Below are 13,132 nucleotides of genomic sequence, written 5' to 3' on the forward strand. Positions count from 1 at the left end.
ACAAAGCTTTGGCTGCATCTTTTCAACTCCCCCAAATCCATAATACATGGGTCCACCATCGACGATTGTGAGGCAAAGCGGTGCCATGTGTGGATGGTCTTGCATGAAGGTGTTTGGGGCAATACTATCTGAATTAGCTAGCTACATTGCATAAGGATGAGCTGGCAAGTCTCATGAGCATTCTAGGGTGATGTCTCATGAGAATTCATGAGAGTCGATCGATCGTAGAGTACAAGCATGGCTATAGAATATAGGTCGGATTGCATGCCTTAGAGCTAGGCCAAGGATTAAGGACATTCCAAGATGATCATGCCAAGGAGAGGACATTTGAATGCAAGGATCAACCGATCGAATATATCTAGTTGATGGGCAGACTTGAATGCCAATATCATGGCATGCACAATATGCGAGCAGGCCATGGACATAAAAGTTAGGAAGTATGGTTGTGGACCTTCAGGACCATAGCAATGCATGGTGTTGTGAATCTGTACCTTATCCTCGGCTACCACATCCTCATTGATAAGTACCATAAATATGTTAATAAAAATATCAATTTATAAATTAATATATTTTTATTCCTTAAGAATTGATGCTTTTATTTATCTTTTGTAGGAAAGATGATCGTCAATGTAAAGAGCCCTATTTCCTGATTAAAAGAACTCAAAGTGGGAGTAAATTGGACTCAAAACGGATCCCGAATGGAGACCCAAAGATGGCTCAAATTCAAACCAAATTGGGCTCAAAATCAACCTAAATTGACCCATGAACCAAGCCCAAACCAGCCCAAAATAGTGCTCAGTGTGCCGTGGACCGATTGGCTAGTCCACACGTGGTCCACAGGAATAGGCATCGGTCTTTACGCAGTATACAAGGGCGGGCGGCCTTCTGTTGCACCATCAAATGGCTAAGAAGGCTTCAAAACATCTGATCAATGGCTGAGAGCATTCATTACTATGTCAAGCGGTGGTGGCCTACTTTTTTTTTACGATCGGACAACGAAAAATAATCTTAGGCATGATCAGACGGTCCTTGGAGTTGCCGATTGGGAGAATTAAAACACAGAGTGATTTGCACCATCCGACGGTCCAAATCGAGACTCAGGCGAGATCTGATAGCCCATATTGATTCTTGACTTGATTTGGGATTGTTTGTAGCGGATCTGGATAGTTGGATGCTGATCGGATGGCTAGAAGACTTTTATGTGATCCCAACACAATATGGATGCGTTTTGGATGCTGTTTTCATAGGAAATATCCCTTATTAAGGGGAAGGCTATGAACACAGAAAAAGGATGCAGACCTTTTTATTTTCTTTTTATTTTGGAGTTTTAGTAAGGGGTTTTGAGAGAGAAAAAGAGGATGGCAGTCAAGAGTCTTCTTCTTTGTCTTTCTTCTATGAAGATGATGCTTGCAGACATCATGCATGGCTAAACTTTGAGTCTCCAGGAGAATAGATGAGGTTTTTTCTTTTAATATTTATATTTTAGTTTTTTTGTTATGTAATTAAATTTTGATTGTAATGATCCTTTCTTTCATGAATAAAATCTCTCTTTCATTACTTCAAGTATTGTGCTTTTTGTTTAGACTATAATTTAGATCTTTTAATAGCTCATAGCTATGTAGAGATGAGTCGTGATCTAAAGATACGATTCATGCTCAGCGAAATAGACTATGATCGAAATCTGATTATAGAATATTTTATTTTTATGATTTGATACTTAAAATAATCTATGACTACATAGAGGTAGATCAAGGTACTATGATCTGTACTCAGCAAGATAGATTATGATTGGAGATCAATCATAATTTTAATAATTACATAATAAAAAAATTAATTTATATTTTATTAAAAAATTGAATCAAAATCTTGGGACGCCTTTTTTATTTGCTTGATTATAATTTTCGTTTAGTTTGAACTTTTATTTCCTTTCAACCATATTCCCACTCTTGCTTATTTTTAGTATTTACAATCTAATTAAAATTTTTAAAAATTTTAATTAAAAATAAAAATAATTTCATCGATTTCTGTGGATACGATCTCTCTATCTATATAGTAATAAGTTAGATTTATTTTTGACTGCCTACGAAAGTGATCACTCACCTCCAATCGAGCTATGGGAGATTGATATTTACCAGATTATGGATATATGGTAGATATGAAGATAGCCAGACATGATCTATTGGATTGGTAGTAGTTTCTACTCCTCAGCCCAATTCTGGTTCACCTCATCCTTGGACGATCTACCATAGCTCGCATATTGCCGACCAATCTTAGACAACTAAAGGTCAACACCTACTTCGCCGACTCCACAACCTCAGCCCTAGATGTTCAATTATAGCTTGTCTTGGTCGAGCTAAGCTCCTCATTAGACCTCTCTCTCAAATGAGAAAGTTTAAATAGAATAAAATTCCTCTGCAGTTGAGTCTTTCATCAAAGAAAAATATCTTATCCAAATTAATCTGTGCAATAAATCAGGAAGATTATTAGGACTTCAAGATGGATATGAGTCAAATTTCTTTCTTATAAATAAAGGAGCTTCGGAACCCTCAAGGTAGGCATCAACTTTCTACTCTCTCCTCTCATTGTTCTCCATCTCCTAACTTGAGTGTCGGAGGGTCTTCATTGGAGAACACCCCGATGGTCTTCATCGGAGAACACCCCGATGAGGATTTCTTTATAGGTGTTTAAGCGAAGCTCCAGTAGTGGTTTCACCTCAGCTATATCTACCTTGACGACCAACCTTAGATGGGGAGATCGAAGCAACACATAGCAATATACAAATAGTCTATGAACATTATTGAGCAACATGGCCATAGATAGGAAGGCATGTCCAGGATGCAAGATTAGGATTGTGTCATAAGTGCTTGTGAGGAAACTTGGATAGTGGAACCTAGAAAGGCTCAAATGTACATGTCAAACATAGCTTTGAGGAGCTATGAGGTGTGTCGGTATGGCAATTCAATTGAGTGGCATGAGATATGGATTTGCCTAAGCCCTATGCACAGAGTAGCATTGCATGGTCGTGTCAAGTGTATTCGATATGAGCATTCTTGATGGGTGGCATAATGGCTTACAAATCAGTAGCATAGTTGGCACATTATGGAACAAAAGTATTTTGAGAATTAGGATATCTTGGATGAGCAGTACTTAACTTGAGGGGCTCAACAATAGAATTTGCATAGAGTACAAAGTTTCAAAGCACTCTTAAAAAAAGTCTATATATGGCATGGAGGTATGCATGAGCATTATGGTTGATCTGAAGGGTTGGATTGCTTAGGGACACTCAAGAGTGTCGCATGGGTTCAATTTGATAGAGTCACTAGGCAGGAGCAAATAGGAGCATGTTTGGCTATGTGGCTAGACTATTGTGCATTTATATGTTGTCTGAGAGAAAAACTTAGGAGGCTTGGCCTTAGTGTGTGCCATGCTGGGCACCATACGGATATTTAGATTTGGAAAACATGTGAGCCACACTACAAGAAATAGAATTTTTATCAATGCTAGATTTTATTAACATACGTCACAAAAATTAATTATCGATGCAAAATTAGCATAAAAAATTAACATAATTGTCTACATAAAAATTAAGCATAGAAAAATATAATTATTGCCTATGCAAAATTAACATCGATAAATATTTATCTAAAATTAAAAAATTAACTAAAAAAATATATTTCAACATAAATTTTGTGTAGGCAATAATTTAATTACCTACGATTAATTTATATGTAGATAATTTGGATAATTTATATGTATATATTTGAGTATGCTTATGGCATATTTGATTTTTTATTATTTTGTTATGCTATCCACAAAGATAATATTATTTTTAAATATGGCTATATGAAAATGAAAGATCTAACTTAACTGAAACATTATAGTTTATTATACTATCTATAAGACTATGAATATTTTAGAGGCAGGTTATGTTGAGAGTTACAAAAAAACTCAATTGGATAGATTTTTCTATCTTTGAACTCACTGGAGTTTATTGTACTATCCACAAGACTTCTTTAAGGAATAAGGATCTCAACCCACTAAGAGATCAGTTAGAATTTCTTGTCTACCATAGAGAGGGCTATGGTATATGATAAAATAGTGAAAGTAATAACTAGAATAAAAGATCTCATCTAGTTATATATATCACCATGAGTGGTCTACTTGTATGATTGTTCTTAATTCATGTAGATTAAAACTCTACATTATGATTTCTTGATTCTCACTACATTGCATCCTTGATACAAATAAGCTGACTAGTTCCAATTACATGGACTGATTGAGAAACATGTACATAGTGCTTGTGCAAGAAAAGTTGTCTTATATTCTGGACACCCCTTACCCTGGTTTGGTCAGTGAAGATGCTTCAGAGGAAGAGAATGTTACATATAAGATGTAGCAAAATAATAATATGACTGTCAAGTGCATAATATTGACCTCTATGAGTAATAAATTACCGAGGCAATATGAGGATATGGATGCATCTTCCATACTGCTCTATTTAAAAGAACTATATGGAGAACAAAGCCGGACTGCTAGGTATGAATTATCTAAACAGTTATTTTGGGCTTGGATGATTGAGGGTACTCCAGTATAAAATCGTGTGCTAAAGATGATTGACTTGATCACTAGAATAGGTCAATTAGGTTTCAACATGGATGCGAAACTCAATTAAGATCTAATCCTCCAGTCTCTCCCAGACTCTTCTCAGTTTGTGGTGAATTATCATATGAACAAACTGGATATATCCCTACCAGAGCTATTAAATATATTGAAAATAGCTGAAAGTCATATAAAGCGAGAGAAAGGTCCACTGTTATGGTGGATAAGAATAAATATGGCAGGAAGGGTTCAAGGAAAGAAAAGAAGTTGAATCCTAAAAGAGGCACCTTTAAGAAGAAGAAGGCAAAGAATGTCCCTACAAACACGACCTATTATCACAGTGGCAGGAAGGGTTCAAGGAAAGAAAAGAAGTTGAATCCTAAAAGAAGCACCTTTAAGAAGAAGAAGGCAAAGAATGTCCCTACAAATATGACCTATTATCACAGTGGCAAGACGGGACATTGAAAGAAGAATTGCAAGTGTTTTCTTGTAAGGATAAAAGAAAATACAAGTGTGGCACACAAGGATATGTACATGATACATACTACATTTTTATTATGTTCTTCAGTAAGTAATTCATGGGTATTGGATATGCATGTGGTTCTCATATCTGCAATTCATTACAGGGGTTACAGAGAATCAAAAGACTGAAGAAAGATGAGTTCAAGCTCTTCGGTGCTAGTGGAGAATCAATCTCTACTGAAGCTGTGGAAACTTATCTACTAGAGCTACCATCAAGAAGAACTCTAGAATTAGAAGAATGTTATTGCATGCCAAAAATTATGAGAAATATCATATCTGTATCTCTTTTGATACAATATGGATTTAAAATAAAATTTATGGGCAATGGTTCCTCCATATTTTGTGCAAATAAATTTTTTGGCAATAGATATTTTGACAATGGTCTTCTAATTCTATCACTTAACAAAAATCTTTTTCATATTCATAGAAACATGAAAAGGAAGAGAGAGGACATAAATATGTCATTTCTCTGACATTGCCATCTTGGTCATATAGGTGAGTCAAGAATAAGCAAGTTATATAAAGAGAAATTTTTTTGAATCCTATGATTATGAATCATATAGTACTTGTGAGTCTTGTCTCATAAAAAAATGATCAAGTCTCCATTCTCTGGATATGGAGAAAAGGCAAATAAGTTATTGGCCTTAGTACATTCAGATGTATGTGGGTCCATGATAATTTTAGCCAAAGATGGATATTCTTATTCTATAATTTTTACAGATGACTTATCAAGATATGGATGTGTATCTCATGAAACATAAATCCAAGATTTTTGATAAGTTTAAGGAATATCAAAAGATGGTTGAAAAACAAACTGAAAAAAGTATTAAAGTCCTTCGATCTGATCGAGATGGCGAATACTTGTTCAGTAAATTTTTTGATCATCTTAAAGGATAAGGAATTCTCTTTGAATGGACACCTCCTTATACACCAAAATTAAATGGTAGTAACAAGAAAGAATCATACTCTTATAGAGATGGTACGGTCCATGATGTGCTATGCTGATCTTCCAATATCTTTCTACGGATTTGCCTTAAAAACAGTCGTATATATTCTCAATAGAGTATCTTCAAAGTTTGTTCTAGCACTCCATATGAATTATGGAATGGAAGGAAGCCTAGTCTTAAACATCTCAAGATATGGGGCTGTCCTGCTTATGTTAAAAATATTTTTGGACATAAGTTGTATACAAGGTCAGACAAATATTTATTTGTGGGATATCCTAAGAAAATTAAAGTATTAATTCTACCATCCTACTGAATAAAAGGTAATTATTAGTAGACATGCCATATTCTTGAAAAAAAATTTATCCAAAAAAGAGGTAGTGGGAGGAATATTGAACTTAAGAAAGTTCAAGACCTATAAAGTGTTCCAGAGTTACCTATGGAAGATTCTCAACCAAAAGTACCTCATAATGAAGTACATCCATAATATACACCTCCTCTTCGAAGCTCAGATAGAGTGCATAATGTACCTTTAAGATATGGTTTCATTATAGAGAATGATAATGAGACTAATATCATTCAAGATGATGATCCATTGACTTATGTAGAAGTCATTATGAGTAAGGACTCTGATAAGTGGCTAGATGCTATGAAATCTGAAATAGACTCAATGTATTCCAACCAAATATAGATACTGATTGATGTACCTGAGGGTGTAATCCTAATAGGATGTAAGTGGGTCTTCAAAAAAAAAGATCAGAGCAAATGGCTAAATTGAAATCTACAAAGCTAGGTTAGTGGCAAAATGTTACAAACAAAAGCAAGGGATTGATTATGATGAAACCTTTTCGTCAGTGGCTATATTGAAGTCTATATAGATTTTACTTGCTATAGCTGCATACTATGATTATGAAATTTGATAAATAAATGTCAAGATCACTTTCCTTCATGGCAACCTTAAGAAAGAGGTCTACATGACTCAGTTAGAAGGTTTTATCTCCAGTGAGAGGCCAAATCAGGTATGCAAGCTTCAAAGATCTATTTATAGATTAAAGCAGGCATCGAAGAGTTGGAACATCTGATTTGATATGACAGTCATGAAGGAAAAACTGCCTTTTCCTTGTAGGATCTTTCAAATCTAATGAGATCTGGGGCGAAATTTTTTTTTTAAAAAATTATTTATTTTATTTTAAATCTAAGATTTATTAGATCTGATTTTATTATCTAATATTTAATCTAAAATTAAATCTAAAACTTGAGGATTAGAGAAATACCTCTAGGGTAACTAGATTATCTTGTAGATGATCGCAGCAACGCCCGAGGTTCTAAAATAGCCACACAGTCGTCTGGCCTCTATCGGTATCCACTCGAGTAGGATTTGGATCATCTTCTCCTTGCAAATCTTTGCTCCAAAAATTAGATCTGGATCTGATCTGGAAGATCTTTAAAGATCTTCTGAAACTGGAGCTGTAGCTTCTCGACAAATCCCTGCAGCCTTCTGATCAGGGAGCCACCACGCCTTGAACAAGCACCAGATGGATGCCCAACCTCTTGGACGTGAAGAGGGGAGGGAGAGAGTAGAGGGGCATGGAGAAGTGGAGGGGTTTCATATTTTTGCTGGGTATTGAGCAGATTCTTAAAACCCTAGGCGCAGACAGGGTTTAAATAGACCCTGCTGCGCCATGTAGTGCCACATCATTCGACCAATCAGAAAATTCTAATTAATTCTAAAAAAATTTTGATTGATTGAGTGATGTCATCTGATCATATCAGATAAGAACTCCACCAAACCATCCTACTGTTGGCACCAACACTGGATAAACACAGTGAGATTGGCACCCAACAGTTTGAGTCGATCAAGGCATAGAGTCTCATCTCATGGGACTCTATCCTTATCCACTTGGGGTGCATGCCATATCTGATTATGGCACCCACTTTGAGGGTAAAATTAGCAGGTGGATACTCCACAAAAAACTCTCCAATGACCTCTTGCCAAGTGGCCTTCAGTCAAGGTCCATGGGTCAATATTTGACCAATTCCTAAAACAAAAATTACAGGTGGCAGGAATTAGCAGGTGTTGTCTTAAATTCATCTCATGAATTAAGATAAGTCCTTTCTGTGCTGGACTGGCTCCAGTCAGACTGTGAGAAATCTTCTCAAGATTTTTTGGGTGAGTCAAATCACATTTGACTCAGTCAAGATAGAAATGATTACACGAGAAGAAAGTTAGGCTCAATCGTGTGCTAGCATGATTTTTTTGAACCTAATTGGATCTAATCCAAATCAATCGAACTGGGCTAGCTTAATTGATGACATCCAGACCTAACTCTTGTTTGTATGACCCAGTTAGATTTATTTTCATATGGTAATGAGACATGTCATGATCTCATCATCGACATCATCGAAACTCCTTTCGATGGACCAGAACTCTTTTGATTCAGACAATTAGAATGATCGATCATCAAGATCATTCTAATTGCTTCCAAAATCTATCAGTGATATCTAGCAATATATGGTGGCAACCCATCAGAAATGAAGATGAACCTCTCAGTGCAGCTATCTGTGTGATTGAGTTTCTCTATCATGAGTCCCGACTGAATTAGGGTTAAGGTGAACTCGTCAAACCCAACATCAGTCATATGAATCAATCGATCGATCCAAGTCCAATGTGAAACCTTAATGGAAAATTCTTTTTCATTATTTCACTCTGTCATAACCATAGGCTTAAGGACTCAATCTTTCGATCATCATAGGACTACTCCTCTCATCTACCGAGGTTGATAGATCCCTTCTTGGTGCGATCTGGTTCCTACAATGAATATGCTACAGCCAACATACACCTAGGGTTCGAATGGCTAGGAGATCGAGTTATGGTATAGTCAAACTATAACACACTCAAGGTGAACTGTCGATGCACCTCAGGTTAAAAAACTAGACACACAGCTGCAGCATCGAGCTAGTCATCGACAAGAAGGTAGACTTCCTTATGACTGCTCGAGGTGGTCATGCTCAGTACTCTCATTCTCAATGAATACCTATACTCTCACTCTGGTGTCTCCACACCGTAGACTCAAGACATATCTACCCTAAAGAAGTGATCGTACACCAACCTTCCGGATCGATCACCATCCTTATGATGATCCTATGGTCAGGAGCTATTTATGAGTTAGTTATGTAAATTCATGCCTTAAATTTTCAACTCTTAAAAATATGAATTAACATTCCTACTAACTCAAAGGATGTATCACAGACATAATGTACACAATGTGATAGTAGAATAATTTTTATTCATTTATAGTCAAAATTATAAATTTGCCCTTACATTTTATAGGAATGTGTCAGCCAATCTGTCATCTAGGACATACATCTAACAAACTCTCACTTGACCTAATACCAATTGGCTACATATCTAAGTCCCATCTTCTCAAGGTGGGCTTCGATCTTCTGCTGGCCTAATGGCTTTGTCAGTGGGTCTCCCACATTATCTGTGGAGTCGACTCTCTTAACCTCGACATAATCTTTTTCGAGATAATCACAGATCAAATGAAATTATCGCTCGATATGTTGGACTTCTGGTGAGACCTTGGCTCCTTAGCTAGGCTATGGCGCCATTATTGTCACAGTAAAGAGGGATGGCATTCCGATGATATCACTCCAAGTTCTGCGGCAAACTTCTTGTACCAGAATACCTCCTTCGCAGCTTCCATGCAGCAATATACTCTGCCTCCATGGTGGAATCAGCAATCACCGTCTGCTTGAAACTCTTCCAGCTAACTGCACCACCATTGCAAATGAACAGACTTCAGATGTCGACTTTCGATCATCTATATCAGACATAAAGTCTGAGTCTATAAATCTCTGAACCTGGAGTCTCCATCTTAAAGACTAGAAACATATCCTTAGTCCTTCTCAAGTACTTAAGGATACATTTCACAGAAGTTCAGTGCTCTTCGACTGGATTCGACTGATATCTGCTTGTGACACTCACAGCATGGGCTATATCAGGTCGTATACATAGCATGGTATACATGAGGCTCCTATTGTCGAAGTATAAGGGATCTTGCTCATGCGTTCAATCTCCTCAGGTGTGCTAGGGCACATCTTCTTGGAGAGATGAATGTCATGTCTAAAAGGTACTAAACTCTTTTAGAGTTTTTCATGCTAAACCTTTTTAGCACCTCCTCTATGTACATCTTCTGTGAAAGTCCCAGCATCCTATTTGGTCTATCTCTATAGACCTTAATACCCAGTATAAAGGATGCCTCTCCTAGATCTTTCATAGAGAACTCCTTAGACAACCATATTTTGACTGAGATCATCATGAAAATATCATTTCCAATCAGGAGGATGTCATCTACGTACAGTACGAGAAATAACTGCGCTCCCACTGACCTTCTTGAACACACATGGTTCCTCCTCTTTTTGATGAAACCAAATATTTTGATCACATCATTGAAATGAGTATTCAGCTCCGAGATGCTTGCTTAAGTCCATAAATGGACCTTTGCAGCTTGTAGATCTTGTGATCATCATCACTGAATTGAAACCAAGGTTTTCCATATAGATATCTTCCTCAAGATATCCATTTAAGAATGCCTTTTCACGTCCATCTATCATATTTCATAATCGAAATAGGCTGCAACAGCAAGTAATGTGCGGATGATTTTAGCATGGCTACGGCGAAAATGTATCCTGATAGTTAATCCTTCGTGCTGACTATAACTTTCGCTACGAGCCTAGCCTTGAATGTCTCCACATTCCCATCTGCACCTATCTTTTTCTTGAAATCCATTATACCTAATAGGTATAATACCTTCAGGTGGATCTACCAAGGTCCAGACTTGGTTTGAGTCATCGAGTCAATTTCTGATCTCATTGTCTCTAACCATTTCTTAGAGTCGATATCTGATATCGCCTCGTCATAGGTCTTGGGGTCATCACCATGAGCCCCATTTTTCGTGAGGAATATTTTTTCTACATCCTCTTGTATGGTACCTAAGTACCTTTCAGGAGGATAAAAAATTTAGTCGATCTATGAGGTGGAAGAGGTTGTGTTAAGACTGGTTCTAATTGATTGGGTTCCTCAGGTTCTTTAGCTCGTTGCTCTTGGGAGACATTCTCCTTGAGCTTAATTATTCTTTCGATGCCACCATCTTGAATAAACTATTTTTCAAGAAAAATAGTATGTCGATTCACAATCACATTATGATCTTCCAAAATATAGAAATAGTATCCTAATGACTTTTTAGGATATCCTATGAATCGAGCTCTAAAAGACCTGAACTCTAACTTGTCCGCCTGCTATCTCTTGACATGAGTCGGACAACCCAATTCTGAGATGACTCAGACTTGGCTTCTTACCATGTCATATCTCATACGATGTGGTAGGAACGATTTTAGAGGAAATCTTATTCAATATATATATTACTGTCATGAGATAATATCTCCAAAGAAACTCAGGGAGGTCCGTAAAGCTCATCATGGAATGGACCATATCTAATAGGGTCTGATTTCTCTGTTCTGAAATCCCATTGAGTTGTGGCATTCCAGGTGGAGTCTATTGAGAGACTATGCCATTATCCTTAAGATAGTCTAGGAACTCCCGACTAAGGTATTCATCTCCTCGATCTGATCGAAGAACCTTAATGGGCTTTCCTGTTTATTTTTCTACCTCATGTCTGAATTCTTTAACTTTTCAAAGGATTCAGACTTGTGTTTCATTAGAAACACATACCCGTACCTAGACATATCATGGTAAAGGTAATGAACTAGACATAGTTGCCTCTAGCCGTCACATTAAATGGGCAGCACACATCCTATGTACTAGGGCAAGTAGGTCTGTGGCCCTTTCCCCATGTCCTGTAAAAGGGAGCTTGATCATTTTGCCTTGAAGGCATGATTTACAAACTGGATATGACTCGAAAGTCAACGGACTCAATAGCTTGAATTTCTCAATTTGTTAACCCTGTCTTCTGCTATATGACCTAGCCTTAGGTGCCACAGATACCTATCATTTAGACTATCTCTAGCCTTTTAATTCCTATGGCATTCACATTTGCTCGATATGAAATACAAATACATCAATATGTAGCTGATAGAGACTATTAATAAGAAAAACTATTTGCAACTTTATTATTTTCATAAAATATGTTACAATAGTTCTTATGAAAGCTAATCACATAGCCTCTTATGCTAAACATGAAAATAGAAATCAAATTCCTGCTTGCTGCAGGCACATAATAACAATCTCTAAGAACTAAATCTAATCCCTAACAGTAATCGCAGAGGATAGGTTTTCACCAGCCACAGCAGCAACTCTTGCTCTGTTCCCGGATGCGTGGATCAATCCCCCATCCTCAGCCTCCTGCTCTCCTCAAGACCCTGCATAGAAGTGCACAAATGAGCACTAGAACCAGAGTCAAGTACCCAACTGGATGCAGAGAAAATCGTAAGATTAGATTCTATAACGAGCATACCTCCAGAAGGACCATCCTTCTTGTTCTTCAGGGTGGCCAGGTACTGAGGACAGTTCTTTCCAATGGCCGTCTGAATTGCAGTGAAATATTTTTTTTTCAGCAGCCTTCTTCTTCGGTTCCTCTTCTTCTTTTCCATCCACCTTCTGCTTCTTCGCAGACTTTTCTTCTTTCCAAAAGACTTTCTCTTGGAAGAAGTCCGCTCCACAGTAAGGACTGAGCCTTTTGAACTTTCAAAGAAAGCTCAGCCGTAACCAACATGTTCATTAACTCAGCCAAGGTACACTGCATCTTATGCATATGGAAGTTCATGATGAACTGACCATATGCATCGGACAAGGACTGAAGGATCACATCAATCTGAAAATCTTGTCTAAGATGATACCGAGCTTCTCAAGCTCCTCAAGGTCCTTGATCATTGTCAAACAATGATCTTGGACTGACTGCCCATCATGCATTTTAGCCTTAAAAAATCTTTAGCAGACTTGATACTTGGCTACGCATCTTTGTTCACCAAACAACTCTTGTAGGTGAGCCAACATTTGGTGGTAGTCATAATATTCTCATGCTGGCACTGCAAGTCATCAGACATTG

Source organism: Elaeis guineensis, chromosome 8 (genome assembly GCF_000442705.2).
Source record: "Elaeis guineensis isolate ETL-2024a chromosome 8, EG11, whole genome shotgun sequence".
In the NCBI taxonomy this organism is placed as follows: Eukaryota; Viridiplantae; Streptophyta; class Magnoliopsida; order Arecales; family Arecaceae; genus Elaeis; species Elaeis guineensis.